Raw genomic sequence first — 19,851 nt, 5'->3', positions numbered from 1 at the left:
TCAAAATTTTATTTCCATAGAAAAATTTTTCAAAATTTTATTTCTATAGAAAATTTTGTCAACATTTTATTTCTATAGAAAATTTTGCCAAAATTTTATTTCTATAGAAAATTTTGTCAAAATTTTATTTCTATAGAAAATTTTGTCAACATTTTATTTCTATAGAAAATTTTGTCAACATTTTATTTCTATAGAAAATTTTGTCAAAATTTTATTTCTATAGAAAATTTTGTCAAGATTTTATTCCTATAGAAAATGTTGTCAAAATTTTATTTCTATAGAAAATTTTATCAAAATCTTTTTTCTATAGAAAATTTTGTAAAAATTTTAGTTCTATAGAAAATGTTGTCAACATTTTATTTCTTTAGAAAATTTTGTCAAAATTTAATATATATAGAAAAATTTATCAAAATCTTTTTTCTATAGAAAATTTTGTCAAAATTTTATTTCTGTAGAAAATTTTGTCAAAATTTTATTTCAATAGAAAATTTTGACAAAATGTTATTTCTATAGGAAATTTTGTCAAAATTTTATATCTATAGAAAATTTTATTAAACTTTTATTTGTATAGAAAATTTTGTCAATATTTTATTTGTATAGAAAATTTTGTCAAAATGTTATTTCTATAGAAAACTTCATCAAGAATTCTACCAATCTGCCAAACAGTAAAAAAATCTACCATTTTTGGTAGAATTCTACCAACTGTCACAACCGTGATCTTTGCAGTTACCTGGTATGTCTCTATGGCTGGATTCTCCCATATTACTTGAATATTGAACTGTAGAGTCTATGCCGTTTTCGAGTTGAGAATTACAGAATCCAAGGATTTTATTGAAGGTTGATTGATATTAAGTTATTCTGTTTCCAATCGTCAAATCATTTCAATTTTTTTGTTAAAACTGGTCTTGGCTGACAGATCTAATGTCTGAAATACATAATTCGATATGCGTCATACTGTTGCCAGTACTTTCGGGGGCTACCGTATACGGCCTTCTGAACATCCTGACCAATAAGGTATTCGAACCTGTCTAACGATCAGATGATGTTGTGCAAAAGAGTGGGAGAAGGTAATGATTCAACTATAGTGCCCGATTGGATATTTGGAGAGACCGTTATAAACAGGTTTCAATTGGAAAAATTGTATCACAAACGGAACAATACAATATGATCTCGAATCGTATTCGAAAGACAGAGGAACTTCCACGGTTTCTCCAGATTTTCCTTTATGCAGGACACAACATTTTGCATAATTGTAATTTTCTTTTGTAAGGCTTATAAGTTTCGGCGGAATACCACTTTTATGCTACGAATTCCAATTCAATTACGGTTAACGCTGTCGAAAGCCTTTTCAAAATCTATGAAAAGTGTACTAAAAAAAATTAACATGAATTCAAATATTTTGACCTTCTCTTAAGGATTTTGGTATTGATTCCGATCCAAAGATGCGGCTTCTTTAAAATAAATATAGAGACCAGATAGAAACCTATCTGGCTTCAAATCTAGGATAAATAAAATTAAAACTTCATTAATATTAATAAGAATAATATATTGTCCTTAATATTTTGTATATTGCGCATCCTAAAATTTAGGTTGTGTAACCTTTAATATCACGTAAAAATTATTTTCAGTGTAGATATAGATCGGAATTAATTTCGACACATATTAAACGGATGGTATTTATATGATCTGTAGATGGGAATAAGGTAATTATTTTTGGGACTATGGAAATTCTGACAGTTCAAACGAAAGCAGATGTAAGGCCAAACATTTCCCCTAAAATATTTTTCGTTCTATAGAAATTAAACTTTGACAAAATTCTCTATAGAAATTAAATTTGGTCAAAATTCTCTATAGAAATAAAATTTTGACAAACTATTCCATAGAAATAAAATTTTCACAAAATTTTCCATAGAAATTAAATTTTGACAAAATTCTCTATAGAAATAAAATGTTTGACAAAATATTCTATACACCCTCACAAAAAATCGCTTCTGTAACATATACTCCCAAGCATATTTTGCTTCAAGCATATACATTTTTGGGTATTGCCCAAACATTTATATGTTTGATCTCTTCCAATATATAATATGTTTGAAAGCATATTGGTCAAAACAATATATGTTTGGGTAGTCTAAGTTCCAAACATTTTGTATTTTTGCATCCAAATTCAATAATGTTGTCTTCCAAAAAACAATATGTTATTATGTGACCATATAATATGGAAGCATTTTGCACCCAAAAATATTATATGCCTAAAAAAAAAATCTCCCAAACAATATTGTGCTCAAAATTTTATTTATTTATTTATATATTTACAATCATAATGAATTATGAAAATAAACAGGTAATATAGGTGCTAACAACATAAGTTTTCGACCTGAATGCTCAAAATTTTGTTTCTGCCTAATTGTACACTGTTAGAAAAATATGTTTTTCATATGTTCCGATATAAACAAAATGTGTTTCGGGCACGATTTTAAACCACAATATATTTAAGTGCGAACATGTAATTTTCCTAAACTAACACTAAATGTTTGGGACATCTATGTTAATATATTAGAATATATTATGTTTGGGGCATGAATGTTTCATAAAAATCATATGTGTGAATACAAACATATATAAATTTACAAATTTCAACTAAACATACATATGTTGTGATATTTTATTCAAAGCGACAGAGAGAGTATAGAGAGAAATAGAGATGGAAACCGGGAGAGTTGACGAAAGATATCAATATAACACAGCAAAAGAGTCAAAAGAGAACAATTTCTGTGAAACCGCTTGTATGTTGTTTCGGAAAACTGTTTCATGATAAGGCCAAAAATTTGATATGTTTAAGTCTAAATATTATTTAATTTGAATAAAGAGAATATACATTCTGAACCAAGAGAATAGACATTTGAAAAACAAACAGCTTATGTTTTCGCCTTGAGAGCAGCATTTTATGTATGTGTGGACATGTGTTTTGTTTATCATTTTGGCATTATTTTTTTCTCGGTTCGTTAAAAGAAATCAGGGGTCTTCATAAAAATAACGAAAGGGCACTATACTCTTTTTAGAGTTGGGACGGTAAAATGAAATAAGGAGGAAATAGTGAAAAATTACACAGTAAAATGTAAAAAAACAAAGTTTAGTTTCTCTTTATTAAAAAGTAGTCCACGAGGAGTTGACGGACACCATCAAATATAAGAGCGGGCATTAAGTTCGACTTTTACAGCTAAAACAATTTAAAAAGTTTATTTTCTTTAAAATGAATTATTAAAGAAAAATAAAAGGAATTTTAGAGCGATGGTGGTAAATGCTAGTAAAAAACTGTTCACTCCTAAATAAATTTATGTTTATATTATAAAATTATGTATGTATGTTTATACTCGACTCCACGTTCTTCTTTTGTTAGTTTTTGAATTCCTTCCAAATTTTAAAGCTTTGTACAAAAACAGTTTTTTATTACAAGATTGTTATTTTTGCAATAAAAAATAATATTTTATCCAAAAATCATTCAATTTCGTTTATATCAAGCACTGTTACTGACTATAAATCTTTAATAATGCACATTTCGATGTTTCATTTAAAAAAATTAATATAGTATAAATATAAATGTGTAAATTAAAAAAAAAAAAAAAAATGTTCGGTCGGAGCAGGGATTGAACCCACGACCCTTTGCATGCAAGGCAGGCATGCTAACCACTGCTCCACGTGGCAAACAAATGTATGTTTCTGTTAAATAATGTTATGTTTGCATGGGCTCGTGGGCGCTGCAAACTATGCTATATAAATGTAACTTAAAACGATAATTATCTACTGGTGCCTATAACAGCTACGTAGCCCAGTGGATAGTGTGTTGGCTTACAAACTGTATGGTCCTCGGTTCGATTCTCCGTGCAGGCGAAAGGTAAAATTTAAAAAATTTATAAAAGTGAATAATTTCTTCAACATTATTTGTATTACAGAGAAAGGTGCCAATAACTAAAAAAATTCGTGGAAGTGAAAATTACGAGTATGTTAGGGAATGAGCACAATCGTGTTTGGGAAAAATTCTTCCAAGCATATAATATTTTTGGCTCAAAATGCTTCCAAACATATAATATGTTCACATAAAACAAACATATTAATGTTTCGGCAGTATGCAATAATATATGTGCTTCCTGCAAAATATGTTTGGAACATATGTTAAAGAAGCGATTTTTTTTGAGGGTGTATATTCCCCCACATCTTTCTCACTTCCACGAGATTTTTTAGTTCTTAGCACCTTTTTCTGTAATACAAACATTGTAGAAGAAATTATTCAATTTTATGATTTTTATCTTATTTTAATTTAACCTTTTGCCGGACGGGGATTCGAACAGCGGACCACACAGTTTGTAAGGATCAAAGAAGTAGCTGATCAATTGCCCAAGGAAAAATAAAATGTTAATTTTGTAATAGCAAGCAACAACCACCAACTTAATTCAATATCGCTCCCTGTTAATAGCGCTCCAAGCTACTAAACACATATATGTTTATAGGCTATTTCTAAATTAATATATGTTTGCATCCAAGCATATTATATTTACAAACATTTTATGTCCCAAACATAATATGTTCTAACATATTAACATATATGTCCCAAACATGTTATGCTAGTTTATGAACATTATATGCTTGCACTCAAAAATATTGTGTTTAAAAATGTGTGTTCCAAACATATCATGTTTATAGCCAAACATATGAAAAACAGTCTTTTTCATCCGTGTAGAAATAAAATGTTTGACAAAATCTTCTATAGAAATAAAATTTTGACAAAATTTTCTATAGCAATAAAATGTTAACAAAATTTTCTATAGAAATAAAATTTTGACAAAATCTCCTATAGAAATAAAATTTTGACAAACTTTTCCATAGAAATAAACTTTTCACAAAATTTTCCATAGAAATTAAATTTTGACAAAATCTTCTATAGAAATAAAATGTTGACGAAATTTTTATAGAAATAAAATTTTGACAAAATTTTCTATAGAAATAAAATGTTGACTAAATTTTCTAAAGAAATATTTGGCACGAGTGCTAACCGTGGTTACAACACATTCTTAAAGATCAAGCCTTGTCGGCTTCTAATTTCCTGCTCTAGAGCCACCGAAATGTAAAATTTATTAAAAATTGTATTGAATGAAAAAGTCCCTACATTGGTCCCTACGTCCGTACAAGACGGTAAATATTTGAAAAAACATACATAACAGGTTGGCTGATAAGTCCCCGGTCTAACAAAGAAAAACACATTTTTTTGTCAAAATTAGTTTTTATTATTCAACATAGTCCCCTTCAAGAGCGATACAACGATTATAACGACCTTCCAATTTTTTGATACCATTTTGGTAGTACTCCTTCGGTTTTGCTTCAAAATAGGCCTCAGTTTCGGCGATCACCTCTTCATTGTAGCCAAATCTTTTTCCTGCGAGCATTCTTTTGAGGTCTGAGAACAAGAAAAAGTCGCTGGGGGCCAGATCTGAGAATACGGTGGGTGGGGAAGCAATTCGAAGCCCAATTCATGAATTTTTGCCATCGTTCTCAATGACTTGTGGCACGGTGCGTTGTCTTGGTGGAACAACACTTTTTTCTTCTTCATATGGGGCCGTTTTGCCGCGATTTCGACCTTCAAACGCTCCAATAACGCCATATAATAGTCACTGTTGATGGTTTTTCCTTTCTCAAGATAATCGATAAAAATTATTCCATGCGCATCCCAAAAAACAGAGGTCATTACTTTGCCAACGGACTTTTGAGTCTTTCCACGCTTCGGAGACGGTTCACCGGTCGCTGTCCACTCAGCCGACTGTCGATTGGACTCAGGAGTGTAGTGATGGAGCCATTTTTCATCCATTGTCACATATCGACGGAAAAACTCAGGTGTATTACGAGTTAACAGCTGCAAACACCGCTCAGAATCATCAACACATTGTTGTTTTTGGTCAAATGTGAGCTCGCGCGGCACCCATTTTGCACAGAGCTTCCGCATATCCAAATATTGATGAATGAAATGACCAACACGTCCCTTTGATATCATTAAGCGCTCTGCTATATCGATCAACTTCATTTTACGGTCATTCAAAATCATTTTGTGGATTTTTTTGATGTTTTCGTCGGTAACCACCTCTTTCGGGCGTCCACTGCGTTCACCGTTCTCCGTGCTCATTTCACCACGCTTGAATTTTGCATACCAATCAATTATTGTTGATTTCCCTGGGGCAGAGTCCGGAAACTCATTATCAAGCCAAGTTTTTGCTTCCACCGTATTTCTTCCCTTCAGAAAACAGTATTTTATCAAAACACGATATTATTTTTTTCTCCATTTTTTTCACAATAACAAAATTTGCTTCACAAAAGACGCTCTATGTCATAAACTAATTGACTTACAGGCGTCAAATTTTGACACGAATTATTCGTACCAACCTTCGAATGATTCGTGTCAAAATATATAAAAATAACATGCATTTAATACTAGCGACGCCATCTATGTGTCAGACCGGGGACTTATCAGCCAACCTGTTACATACATGGAGTTTCCCATTCTTTTGACAACATTGAAGGACGATGGAACTTTCTGGGATTTCCTCCGTCACTGATATGTCTTCACTATTTGGCAACAAGGATTGAAAGAGAGTTATTTAATAAGTCCAGAAGATTGGTGTTCTAAATTATATACATGTACATGCTTACCAAAATAGCGTAGTCGTGAAAGCAATGAAAATATTCCCTTTGGATTCGGAAGAGGTACAAAATTGGCTCAGAAGCAATAAATTTTACATGTGCTTTAGATAAGGTCATCTTTTTAAGCATTCTTTGGGAAATTCCCACGATTTTATTTCTCCTTACTGTGTGCTATACACAAGGTTAAGTCAGGTTAGGTTAGGTGACAGCCCGATGTATCAGGCTCACTTAGACTATTCAGTCCATTGTGATACCACATTGGTGAACTTCTTTCTTATCACTGAGTGCTGCCCGATTCCATGTTAAGCTCAATGACAAGGGACCTCCTTTTTATAGCTGAGTCCGAACGGCGTTCCACATTGCAGTGAAACCACTTAGAGAAGTTTTGAAACCCTCAGAAATACCACCAGCATTACTTAAGTGGGATAATCCACCGCTGAAAAACTTTTTGGTGTTCGGTCGAAGCAGAAATCGAACCCACGACCTTGTGTATGCAAGGCAGACTTGCTAGGTTAGGTTAGGTTAGGTGGCAGCCCGATGTATCAGGCTCACTTAGACTATTCAGTCCATTGTGATACCACATTGGTGAACTTTTCTCTATTATCAGGCAGACATGCTAACCATTGCACAACGGTGGCTCCCGTGTGCTATACACAATAAAATTCAGAAAATTTAAATTTATTGCGACAACTGCGTAAAACTAAGGAATTTTACATATCATTAAAAGAAAATTAAAAGAAATGAAAATTATGTCCATCTCTAGAAGACCATTATTTGATGTATATTAAAATTAATGTCTTAAGGTGAGTATTAAGTTCGAGTTTAGCCGCTAAAATCGCTAAAGTGAAAACTAAATCAGTAAGAAAAATGCATGAAATTATACGTATTTGTTGCAAATTTTATTAGAACTTGATGGGGAATAGCAAATTTTCACAAAGTTTGTATTCCTTAAAATGGATTATTAAAGAAAAGTAATCGTGAAAAAATGACGCTTTTAGCGGCTAAACTCGAACTTAATACCCACCTTTAAGGTGAGTATTAAGTTCGAGTTTCGCCGCTAAAATCGACATTTTTTCACGATTACTTTTCTTTAATAATACTTTTTAAGGAATATAAACTTTGTGAAAACTTGCTTTAGGCTATTCCCCATTAAGTTATAATAAAATCTGCAACAAATATGGATAATTTTATGCCTTTTTTTACTGATTTAGTTTTCACTTCAGTGAAAAAACTCGAACTTAACGAAATTCCAAGTTTTTTGCGTGGGTGTTAAAAGGGCGCAAAATAAACAGCCATTAAACCTCTATAACGTCAATAGAGCTTCTCAATCGGCAAAATGATGATGAGTTCTGGCATCAGTGCCTGATGATGATCAAATCCATGATGGATGATACATTAGCTTCGATCCGGCGCTAATAGTCCTTCCTTTTGTTAATTTACGCCATATGGACGCATTTACTATGGATTCGGGGAATTTTTATAAACGTCAATTCAATTGAATGCATCCATTATGATTAACAGTTTAGCAACTTTTCCATGCAACTCATTACTCATTATTCAAATTTATTTTCTTACTTCAGTTTATATAATTTAGCTAAGTACTTTCACACATCCAGCATCACACAACAGAACTCTATTTATTGGCATTGAAAAAAGTAATTTCCATTCCATGAATTGATTCTAATAAAAATGTAAATATACGTTCATCTTCAAATAAAAACATGAGCCCTTCACTTATGAAACTATTAATTTTCAGAACATGTCCGTGTTTACAGCGTTAATGAACGACATCTTTTTCCATACATTTGCGGTGATTGATTGGAGACGATTTTTTCATTCAATAAATCTACAATGAGTAACCACAACCAAGTCACGATTTTCCCAAGAGGGGTTTCCCTTTAATGTTACCATTTTTATGGCTCTTCTATCTAATATATTAAATTTCAATGCCTATACAATAAAATTTTTTTATGAAAATGAATTGGATACAAAATTTCCCATTACATCTAACCGCTTAGCAAACAAATCTTCCAAACATGTTGGATCCCCAACTTGTGGCCTGGAGGTAATGCAAATTTAAATTATTTCCATTGTCATGAGGGGAAATACTTTTTCCAATTATATTCACTGTTTCTGAAGACGTATTGTGCTTTAGAACCTACAAATAAAAAATATTTTGTTTTGTTCTTTGTTTTTTTAATTTCATTTACATATTTTTTATTAATTAATTTTGTTACACTCGATTTTGCTAATTTTTAAAAAATTGTAAACTCTGATACATCGGGCTACCAACTAACCTAACCTAGGGTGTGATCATGCTCATTTTCTGCGTGTGGCCACTTTCGAGCAAGCAAAGCAACTGCTTAGATAATTGTGGTTAGGCCAAAGATTCCATGTCCCTAAAATGCAAATTTTGCTTATGATAGAAGACACATTTCTCTGGTAAAAAGTTTATTTCATTGTCCAAAAGTCGGTAATTTTTTCAGTGAAGTCGTTTTGTCCTTATAGTTAAGTGATTCGACTTAAAATTGGATATCGTAATATTAAAGAACATTTTGGTTGACTTAGGTCCACTTGGTTTTAATATTTGTGAAAAATTCTTCAAAATTAATGAAATCGTTTTTAACCCTTAAATAAAAAAGATTTATTTTGAGAATTTTGCATGTTTTGTTTAACATTTTTTTAGCTTAAGAAAACATTTTTTACTTTGAAGTATTTGCTATTGGATTTTTAAACAGACATGTATTTTTAGAAAATGAAATCTCGATAAATTAGTCTACACTCAAAAAAAAGTGAACTCTCTATTTCACTAAAGCCATATTAACTTTATATTAGTTCATAGAATCATTATGTTTGGAAAAAGTTTATTTTAGTCAAATAATTTTTTGCGTATGTTAGTTAAATGAACTAAAAAACGGGAAAAAGTTATACACAAATAAAGCATAAAGATTTCCTAATTTCGTATTTCTTACAAAATAGTTCATTATTTCTTTAAATTTGTAAATTTTACCAAAAATGTGTCCATCGTGAACTTCGTATGTCACTAAAGACATTCTTGCAATTTTGAACTCCAAGATTTGTCTTAAAACTACAAAATTTTCTTTAACTACTGAAAAAATTTAGTTATGTCTAATAAATTTTCTTGAATTTGTCGAAAAATATTTACTTATTTTTGCCATATCGGAGTGATGCCAGCGCTTGTAATACCGTTTAGTTAAAATTTTCTAAAAAAGTTCAAAATTTTCTAAAATTAATCGAAAGTTATCTTTCCTGGTGGGTTCACTGTTTTTTCAGTGTAGATTTAAAGCCACATAATTTCCTAAAAACTGTCTTTATTTTAACGAATCCGCATCTTTGGCTCGGGATAATTATCAAACTCTGTAAGGGAAGGTCAAAAGTAAACTTTTTTTAATGCAGGCAGTTTTTCGTTTGGATGTGTTGGAATCTCGGTTGCCACAGATGGTAGAATTCTACCAAAAATATTAGATTTTTTACTGTTTGGTAGATTTTGCAAAATATACCTCTCCAACTAAGAGGTGCTTCATAAATTTTGTATAGAAATAAAATTTTGACAAAATTTTCTATAGAAATAAAATCTTGAGACATTTTTCAATAGAAATAAAATTGTGACAAATTTTTCTATCTAGATAAAATATTGACAAAATTTTCTATAGAAATAAAATTTTGAAAAATTTTCTATAGAAATAAAATTTTGAAAAATTTTCAATAGAAATAAAATTTTGAAAAATTTTCAATAGAAATAAAATTTTGAGAAAAATTTCTATATAAATAAAATTTTGAGAAAATTCTATAGAAATAAAATATTGACAAAAATTTCTATAGAAATAAAATTTTGACAAAATTTTCTATATAAATAAAATTTTGAAAAAAAAATTGTCTATATAAATAAAATATTGACAAAATTTTCGATAGAAATAAAATTTTGAAAAAATTGTCTATATAAATAAAATATTGACAAAATTTTCGATAGAAATAAAATATTTACAAAATTTTCTATAGAAATAAAATTTTGGCAAAATTCTCTATAGAAATAAAATTTTGAGAAAGATTTCTATAGAAATAAAACTTTGACAAAATTTTCAATAGAAATAAAATTTTGAAAATTTTTCAATACAAATAAAATTTTGAGAAAATTTTCTATAGAAATAAAATATTGAGAAAATTGTCTATAGAAATAAAATTTTGACAAAAATTTCTATAGAAATAAAATTTTGACAAAATTTTCTATAGAAATATAGTTTTGGCAAAATTTTCTATAGAAATAAAACTTTCTATAGAAATAAAATTTTCTATAGAAATAAATTTTTGACTACATTTTTTATAGAAATAAAATTTCGACAAAATTTTTATAGCAACAAAAAATCTATAGAGATACAATTTTTCAAATTCTTATTACAATATTTATTCGAGCTTATTAGGCAGGAAGTTTAAGGGAATTGATACTATTAAGTTACTGAAAAGAAAATTTCTGATATCAATCTCGCAAGCCTTACTATACATATGTTTCAGTGTTGGCCACTTCACATTTCTATAGTCTTTAGTGAAATCTGGCCTTGTGACACAATTTAATTTAGGTATACATATATGTTAACTCTTTATGATATGTATATACGAGAATAATTCATTCTTTCCATCTTTTCCAATTTTTTTTTAAATAAAATTTTGTAAAAATTTTCTGTACACACAAAAAAAAATCTGATTTAATCATGAAATTAATGGATTCAATTAATTTTTTAATTGAAATGTCTTCAATCACGAAAATTATGGTATCAATCACAGTTTTAATTGGATATTGAAAAAAATACTTGATTAAAAAATTAATTGATTCTATATTAGCAAATTTCAATTAATTTTTTAATGGATTCAATTAAAAATTTAATTGAAGTTGATTGCAAAAATCAATATTTTTTCATCTATTTTCAATTACTTTCTTAAATGGTTTAGTGTTTTTAGTTTGATTAAAAAATTGATTGTTCAAAATAAATTTTTAGTTAAAAATTTGAAAATTTCCATTACTTTTCTAATTGACTTAGTCTTCCGAGTTTGATTAAAAAATTAATTGTATTAATTAATTTTTTAATTTAAAATTTAAAATTTTCAATCATTGACTTAATTAACTTAATGTTTCCATCTTGATTAAAAAGTTAATTATATCAATTAATTTATTAATTGAACAAATTTTCAACTTCAATCAACTTTTTAATTGAAAATATTTCTGTGTGGAGATAAAATTTTGCAAAAAATAATCTATAGAAATAAAATTTTGACCACATTTTTTATAGAAATAAAATTTTGATAAAATGTTTTATAGAAATAAAATTTTGACAAAATTTGCTATAAAAATAAAATTTTGACAAATTTTTTTACAGAAATAAAATTTTGCAAAAAAAATCTATAGAGATAAAAAGATAAAAGATTGCAAAAATTTTCTATAGCAATAAAATATTGACAAAATTTTCCATAGCAATAAAATTTTGACAACATTTTTATAGCAATAAAATTTGACAAAATTTTCTATGCCAATAACATTTTGACAAAATGTTCCATACCAATAAAATGATAAAATTTTGAAAAAAATTTCTATAGCGATAAAATTTTTACAAAATTTTCGATACTGATAAAATTTTTACAAAATTTTCTATGGCAATAAAATTTTGATTAAATGTTCTACAGCAATAAAATTTTGACAAAATTTTCTATAACAATAAAATTTTGACAAAATTTTCTATAACAATAAAATTTTGACAAAATTTTCTATTGCTATAAAATTTTCTATAGCATTAAAATGTTGACAAAATTTTCTATAGCAATAAAATTTTGACAAAATTTTCTATAGCAATAATATTTTGACAAAAATTTCTATAGCAATAAAATTTTGACAAAATTTTCTATAGCAATAATATTTTGACAAAATTTTCTATAGCAATAAAATGTTGACAAAATTTTCTATAGCAATAAAAATTTGACAAAATTTTCTTTAGAAATTTTGACAAAATTTTCTTTAGCAATAAAATTTTGACAAAATTTTCTTTAGCAAAAAAATTTTGACAAAATTTTCTATAACAATAAAATTTTGATAAAATGTTCTATAGCAATAAAATTTTGATAAAATTTTGAAAAAAATTGTCTATATAAATAAAATTTTGACAAAATTTTCTATAGCAATAAAATTTTGAATTAGCAATTAAATTAAAATTTTCTATAGCAATAATATTTTGACAAAAATTTCTATAGCAATAAAATTTTGACAAAATTTTCTATAGCAATAAAATTTTGACAAAATTTTCTTTAGAAATAAAATTTTGACAAAATTTTCTATAGCAATACAATTTTGACAAAATTTTCTATAACAATAATATTTTGACAAAAATTTATATAGCAACAAAATTTTCTATAGCAATAAAATTTTGACAAAATTTTCTTTAGAAATAAAATTTTGACATAATTTTCTTTGCAATAAAATTTTGACAAAATTTTCTTTAGCAATAAAATTTTGACAAAATTTTCTATAGCTATAAAATTTTCTATAGCATTAAAATTTTGACAAATTTTTCTATAGCAATAAAATTTTTACAAAATTTTCTATAGCAATAATATTTTGACAAAAATTTATATAGCAACAAAATTTTGACAAAATTTTCTACAGCAATAAAATTTTGACAAAATTTTCTTTAGAAATAAAATTTTGACATAATTTTCTTTAGCAATAAAATTTTGACAAAATTTTCTTTAGCAATAAAATTTTGACAAAATTTTCTATAGCTATAAAATTTTCAATAGCATTAAAATTTTGACAAAATTTTCTATAGCAATAAAATTTTTACAAAATTTTCTATAGCAATATTATTTTGACAAAAGATTCTTTACAATAAAATTATAGCAATAAATTTTTGACAAAATTTTCTATAGCAATAAAATTTTGTCAAAATTTTCTATAGCAATAAATTATTGACAAAATTTTCTATAGCAATAAAATTTTGTCAAAATTTTCTATTGCAATAAAATTTTGAAAAAATTTGCTATAGTAATAAAATTTGGATAAAATTGTCTATAGCAATAAATATTTAATAAAATTTTCTATAGCAAAAAAATTTTGACAAAATTTTCTATAGCAATAAAATTTTGACAAATATTTTTTTGTATTGTTGAATTTTGTTAAAATTTTCTCCAAATTTTGGTAGATTATTTTCGGCTTGGGTGACAATCGTCGTTTGATTGGAATATGTTCGGAACAAGTTGCTTAAAGTGTTTTATCTTAATAATATTTGTAAGACCATTTTCATTGAGTCTCAGGTTTCTATTTTTATTAAAATAAAGAAGCCAAAAAATATTTTTCTCAGTGTTTACACACATCCGCAAATACTATATCCAGCAGCTCAAGCTGTCAAGAATAATCGGAACATTTTTTTGTGAGCTTAAATAATGCTTCCAAACAAAGGACGGAAAAAATAAACAAAAATTAACAATGACTTAAATCCCGGCTTAGAAAAATTGCAAACATATCTAGCAACAACAGCATAGTAGTGCTCATGGCGACTAAAAGAACAATAACAAAAAAAAATATATAGGCAACCCAACGACATTTAAACAATTTTTAAACAAAAGACAAAAGCAACCAACATAGGTTAACAGCAACAATAACTGACGTTGAATCGATTTGTGATTTTGCTGCTATTTTAAATTTACAAAAACAGAGGGGGGAGAAAAACGTAAAAACAAACACACAAAATTGCTATTGCAGGTTGTTGGCTGGATGGCTGGCTGACTGACTGGTGGATTTTAGCTGCTCAGAGGCCCTGTGAGAAATGTAAAAGCAAAGCTTTAAGCCAAAAAATACTTTTAAACATTTAGTCGAAACTCAACAACCGCGATGTGAAGATGTTCCAAAATTGAAACACGCGTAAAGTAATACAATTAATTAACAATAAATTAGGAAATAAATGATCCTCTTATATGACAAAAAAATAATTCAATGAAAGTTCAAATTTAATACCAAGATTTAAAAACGTAATTTATAGAAGAAAAAAATATTTTAATTATAAAAAAAGTGCCAATTAAAAGTGAGATTTGAAAAAAATATATATATATGAAAAAACATAAAGTGAAATCAAAAATTATTAGAGCGGTAATCAATTAAAAAATTACAATTAAAAATTGAAATGAAATTAACCTGTGACTATGCCATAATTGGAAAAAAAATCTACGAAAAAAATTACAAAAATACACATTCTCCCTAACGGCTGCAATTTTGCCGTTTCCTATTAACAACACATGGTAGAAACTTTGAAACCAGCTATGGCACCACCAAACTAGTCTCAAAAAATTTGGAAATCTTCATATGCGGTGTGCAAAACAGCAACAAAAAATACAAGAAATGAATACAAGTGGCAGTAGCATTTGCTTTGGTCGATTTTGCTTCACCCTTTGTTTTTATTAAAAACTGGAAAGGGTCATTGGGAGATTTAATGCTTTTTTTCTTTCGACTTTCAATTAAATAATAGAATGTAATTCAATTTTATAATTTATCAATGTTTGGAAATATTTAATATAAAATTTCAAAAATAAGGACTAAGTTGGTTTGTAGGCGATTAAACGAACCCCTTTACAATTGGTACACAAAAAACAATTTTTTTTGATTCAATCACGAAATTAATTGATCCAATTCATTTTTCAATTGAAATGTTTTCAATTACAGAAATGATAGTGTCAATTAAAAAATAAATGAAAGTGAATTAAAAAATGAATTGATCCAATTAATTTTTTAAATTGATTTTTGTTTCAATTAAAAATTTTTTTGAATCAATTAAATTTTTAATTGAATATTTTTTTTTAAACTCAATTAAAACTTTAATTGGAATAATGTTCGTGATTTTTTTTCTATGTATTGGCCTCTACCGTGCGACCAACAAATAGAAAAATGGTCGGAAAATCAGCGTTAAATATACTGTGAATTGAATAAGTCCTATAATGGCTCCAACCAAAATGTGTTGGCCATAGTACTTACCATTTAGTGTGGTAAGGTATACAAATGGACCAAGTTATTTTATCGAAAATTATGTAACTGATTTCGGCAACCGTATATATGTTTGCCGAGAAAACAAAAATTTTGCGATAAAAATGTTCCATGTTCACCGTCCAAAAATAACATTTCGCTCTTGAAACATGTTTGAGGTGATTATATTACTTCTTTGCGTGCAGTTTAGATCAATTTTCAAACGATGTGGTTCATCCCACAACACAATTTACTTTTTTGTGTGTATAAAACCTAGATTTAAAATTTACGCAATACTAAGGAACAATGACATTTTAATTAAAAGAAAGTTTATAATCCTTGCTTCAAAATTTTTTCCTTAAATTTCCTTAAACACAAATCTTGAAATTTTGCGTCTCTCTGCTGAAGTTGTAGATCTTTGAAGTAAGACAAATTTTCCTTAAAATATAGAAAAACATTTTTAATTTAAAGAAATTGTCTTTAACTCAACTGACATATTGAATTTTTAAATTTAAGATAAAACGCTTCAAATATAGGCTAAGACTTATTTTAAGGATTTGCATCTTTGGTTTAAAGTTTTTTTTTAGCATTAAGAAAACTGTTTTTACTTTGAAGTACCTGGCATAATTTGGATTTTGAAATTGGAATTTGTTTGTATATAAATACCTTTATTAATATATCGCAAAAAGAAAATAAAAACTCGATGATTGAGATCTGTATCCAATTTTAATTTTATTGATCCTAGATTTAAAGCCAGGGAGGTCCGTAAAAAATGTCTTTCTTTTATAGAAGCCGCATCTTTGGTTCGGAATCAATACCAAAATCCTTAAGGGAAGGTCAAAACCTTGGGATCCAAGTAAACTTTTTTTTGAGTGTAATTTATTTCAATTCCCCGCTTCCATATTATTGATATACACAGAAAAAATTTACTTGAATTTAAAGATGTTGACCTTCCCTTAAGGATTTTGGATTTATGTAGCTCTAAATCTAGGCTCTATAAATTTAAAATTAGGGTACAAGTTTCGTTCTCTTTTTGCGATATATCTCCACAAATCCAAGGTATAACAGGTACTTCAAAGCAAAAAATTGTTTCTTAATTACAGAAGAAAAAAACTTAAAACCAAAGATGCAAAATCCTTTAAATAAAAATTTAACAATTTTTGAAGTTTTTTATCTTTAATCAAAAGATTCAATATCTCAGTAATTTAAAACTTATATATTTAAATAAAAAAATGGTTTTCTTTACTTTAAATATTTATAAATATAAATAATAACAAATTTTTTCTTACTTCAAAGATATACAACTTTAATGGGGAGCGAAAATTGCAAAATTTAAGTAATCCGCTTTCAGGGATTTTTTTTGATATTGTATACATTTCATGTCCTAAACTATAAATTACACAATCTTTCATGTTTGGTTTTCATGTTATTGGGTTTTAAGAAAGTTTCCATGGCTTTAATAATTTGTTTGCGTACACTGAAAAAAATATTTACGTGATATTAAAGATTACGCAACCTCAATTTTAGGGTGTGCAATTTACACACTATTAAGGACAAATTTTTTAAAATAATGAAACTTTTATTAAAAGAAAGTTTATAATCTTTTCTTCGAAAATTTTCATTAAATTTTGGACACACATTTTGAAAATTTGCGTCCCTTCCTTAAAGTTGCATGTCTTTAATTTAAGGCAAATTTTCCTTAAAGTAAGAAACACATTTTTGGTTTAAAGAAGCCAGATTTGGCTTGCGGAGGCTCAAAGAGAAGCAAATTTCATCCGATCCGGCTGAAATTTGGCACATGATGTTGGTATATGGTATCTAACAACCATGCAAAAATTGGTCCATATCGGTCCATAATTATATATAGCCCCCATATAAACCGATTCCCAGATTTGGTTTGCGGATCCTCTAAGATAAGCAAATTTCATTCGATCCGGCTGAAATTTGGTACATGGTATTAGTATATAGTCTCTAACACTCATTCCAAAATTTGTCCATATCAGTCCATAATTATATATAGCCCCCATACACGCAAAAAAATAATTCTTTCCTCCCAAACGTAATTTTAGACAAACAAAGTTCGTTTCTCATTTGCTTTTCGCTGTAAGGAAGTGTATTTGGATGAAAAGTATATACTTTTTGTGATAAACGTTTATTCTTTTCCAGCATGTAAAAACAATTTCATAAAGACAAACTAAAAAAAGCATTGTTTTCTTGCTAATTGCATTTTCCCTCACATCTTTCTCACATCCACGAGGTTTTTTACTTCTTAACACCTTTTCCTGTAATACCAACAATGTAGAAGAAATTATACAATTTTATAAATTTTTAAAATTTTTTACCTTTCGCCTGGACGGAGAATCGAACCGCGGACCATGCACTTTGTAAGCCAACACACTAACCACTGAGCTATGTACCTGGTATGGTCATCAATAGATAAATATCTATATAAGTTATATTTATATAGCATAGCTTGCGGCGCCCACGAACCGAATAAACAAAGTTTATTTAACAGAAACAAACATTTAGTTTGGCACCGTGGAGCAGTGGTTGCTACGTCCGACTTGCATGCCAAGGGTCGTGGGTTCGATCCCTGCTTTTTTACATATATTCCAGATATGTTCGGAAGATTCCGAAAAAATGATCAACATTACATTGTAGTATATTAAATTTTGAACTGTAAAATGTGTCTTATTAAAGACCTAAAGTCAGAAAAGAACAGTGTTTGATATAAACGAAATGGACTGTGTTGTTGTTTCAAAAATAACTTTTTTTTATTTAAAAAATAAAAATTTTGTAACAAACGAATTTTTTTGGTGATAAAAGTTTAAAATTTTCGAAGCAATTCAAAAAACTCTAACAAAAGAAAAACGTTTTCGGTACACGTTTTTCAAACGTTTTTTTTTTCTTTGCGTGTATAAAACGATCCCCAGATTTGAACTCCGGAGCCTTTTGGACGAGCAAAATTCATCCGATCAGGTAGAAATTTGCAACGTGGTGTTAGTATATAGTTATATATAGCCGATCCCCAATCACACAAAAATTGGTCCATATCGGTTCATAATCATGGTTGCCACTCGAGCCAAAAATAATCTAGCAAAATTTTATATCTATAGAAAATTTTGTCAAAATTTTATTTATATAAAAAATTTTGTCAAAATTTTATTCCTATAGAAAATATTGTCAAATTTTAATTCTATAGAAACTTTTGTCAAAATTTTATTTGTATAGAAAATTTTGTCAAACTTAATTATATACGTATTTAATAGGCCGTTTTAAGTTTAATATATACCACGTATGGACTACGTGGTATATATTACGGTATTGTGAAGTTTTAAGATACCTTGCCATCGGCAAGTGTTACCTCAACCCAAGTAATTCGATTGTGGATGACAGTCTTCAGTAGAAGTTTCTACGCAATCCATGGTGGAGGGTACATAAGCTTCGGCCCGGCCGAACTTACGGCCGTATATACTTGTTTTCCTTCAAACTACGAAATTTTCTTTAGTAAGTGAAAAAATAATAATTTTATCTAATAAATTTATATACTTATTATATAAAATTATATACTTATTTTTGTGAAATCACTATGACATCTCTGTTTGTAATAAAATTAATCTATTTTTTTCAAAAATTAACTAAAATTTTCTTTTCTGGTGCGTTCACTGTTTTTTCAGTGTGCATGAAATTAAATTATACCACAAGTAATCGCCAACTTTATGTAAATAAATCGTTGACTTAAAATTTATTTCAAATCTTAAGTTAATGACGAGTATTGTCCTTATACCTGATCATTGACTCGGAATCAATATCTTATAAAATGATTGTTAAAATCTTTTGATCCAAATTTTTTTGAGTGTATATATGATATAAAGTCCATTGTAGTACGAGATTTATCATATATCCAAATATTGATTGCTAAAATAATTTCAAATATTTGAAATATTTCAAACCATTTTCTAATTTTCGCATTGTTTTTTGTTGTTATCGACGGTAGTCACGTATGACAAATCCCATAGAATAAAATTCTATGAATACTATATAATTGAAAATGTGTGACTTATGATATATCAGTTAAATAATAAGAATATAAATAATGAATTGCTTAGGGAAAATATTTAGTTAACACAAAATGGTGCGAAATATTTCGA

The 19,851-nt window shown here is 28.0% G+C and overlaps 1 protein-coding gene across 6 annotated transcripts in view; it reads left to right on the top strand.

The window, feature by feature from the left end:
* The window catches only part of LOC142220935 (facilitated trehalose transporter Tret1), a 68,863-nt gene that overhangs the window by 12,776 nt on the left and 36,236 nt on the right, over nucleotides 1-19,851 (top strand). The window contains exon 1 of one of the 6 annotated variants that reach the window (XM_075290365.1): nucleotides 14,477-14,613. The exons of 1 other annotated variant lie outside the window; for it this stretch is intronic. The gene's annotated coding sequence lies outside the window, so the exon portion shown is untranslated. Of the gene's footprint in view, nucleotides 1-14,476; nucleotides 14,834-14,892; nucleotides 14,983-19,851 lie in introns of those variants that run through there. 4 more of the 6 variants (XM_075290363.1, XM_075290362.1, XM_075290364.1 and 1 more) reach the window with 4 other exon arrangements.

Source organism: Haematobia irritans, chromosome 1 (genome assembly GCF_050003625.1).
Source record: "Haematobia irritans isolate KBUSLIRL chromosome 1, ASM5000362v1, whole genome shotgun sequence".
In the NCBI taxonomy this organism is placed as follows: domain Eukaryota; kingdom Metazoa; phylum Arthropoda; class Insecta; order Diptera; family Muscidae; genus Haematobia; species Haematobia irritans.
This window is presented reverse-complemented; position numbering and strand designations above follow the sequence as displayed.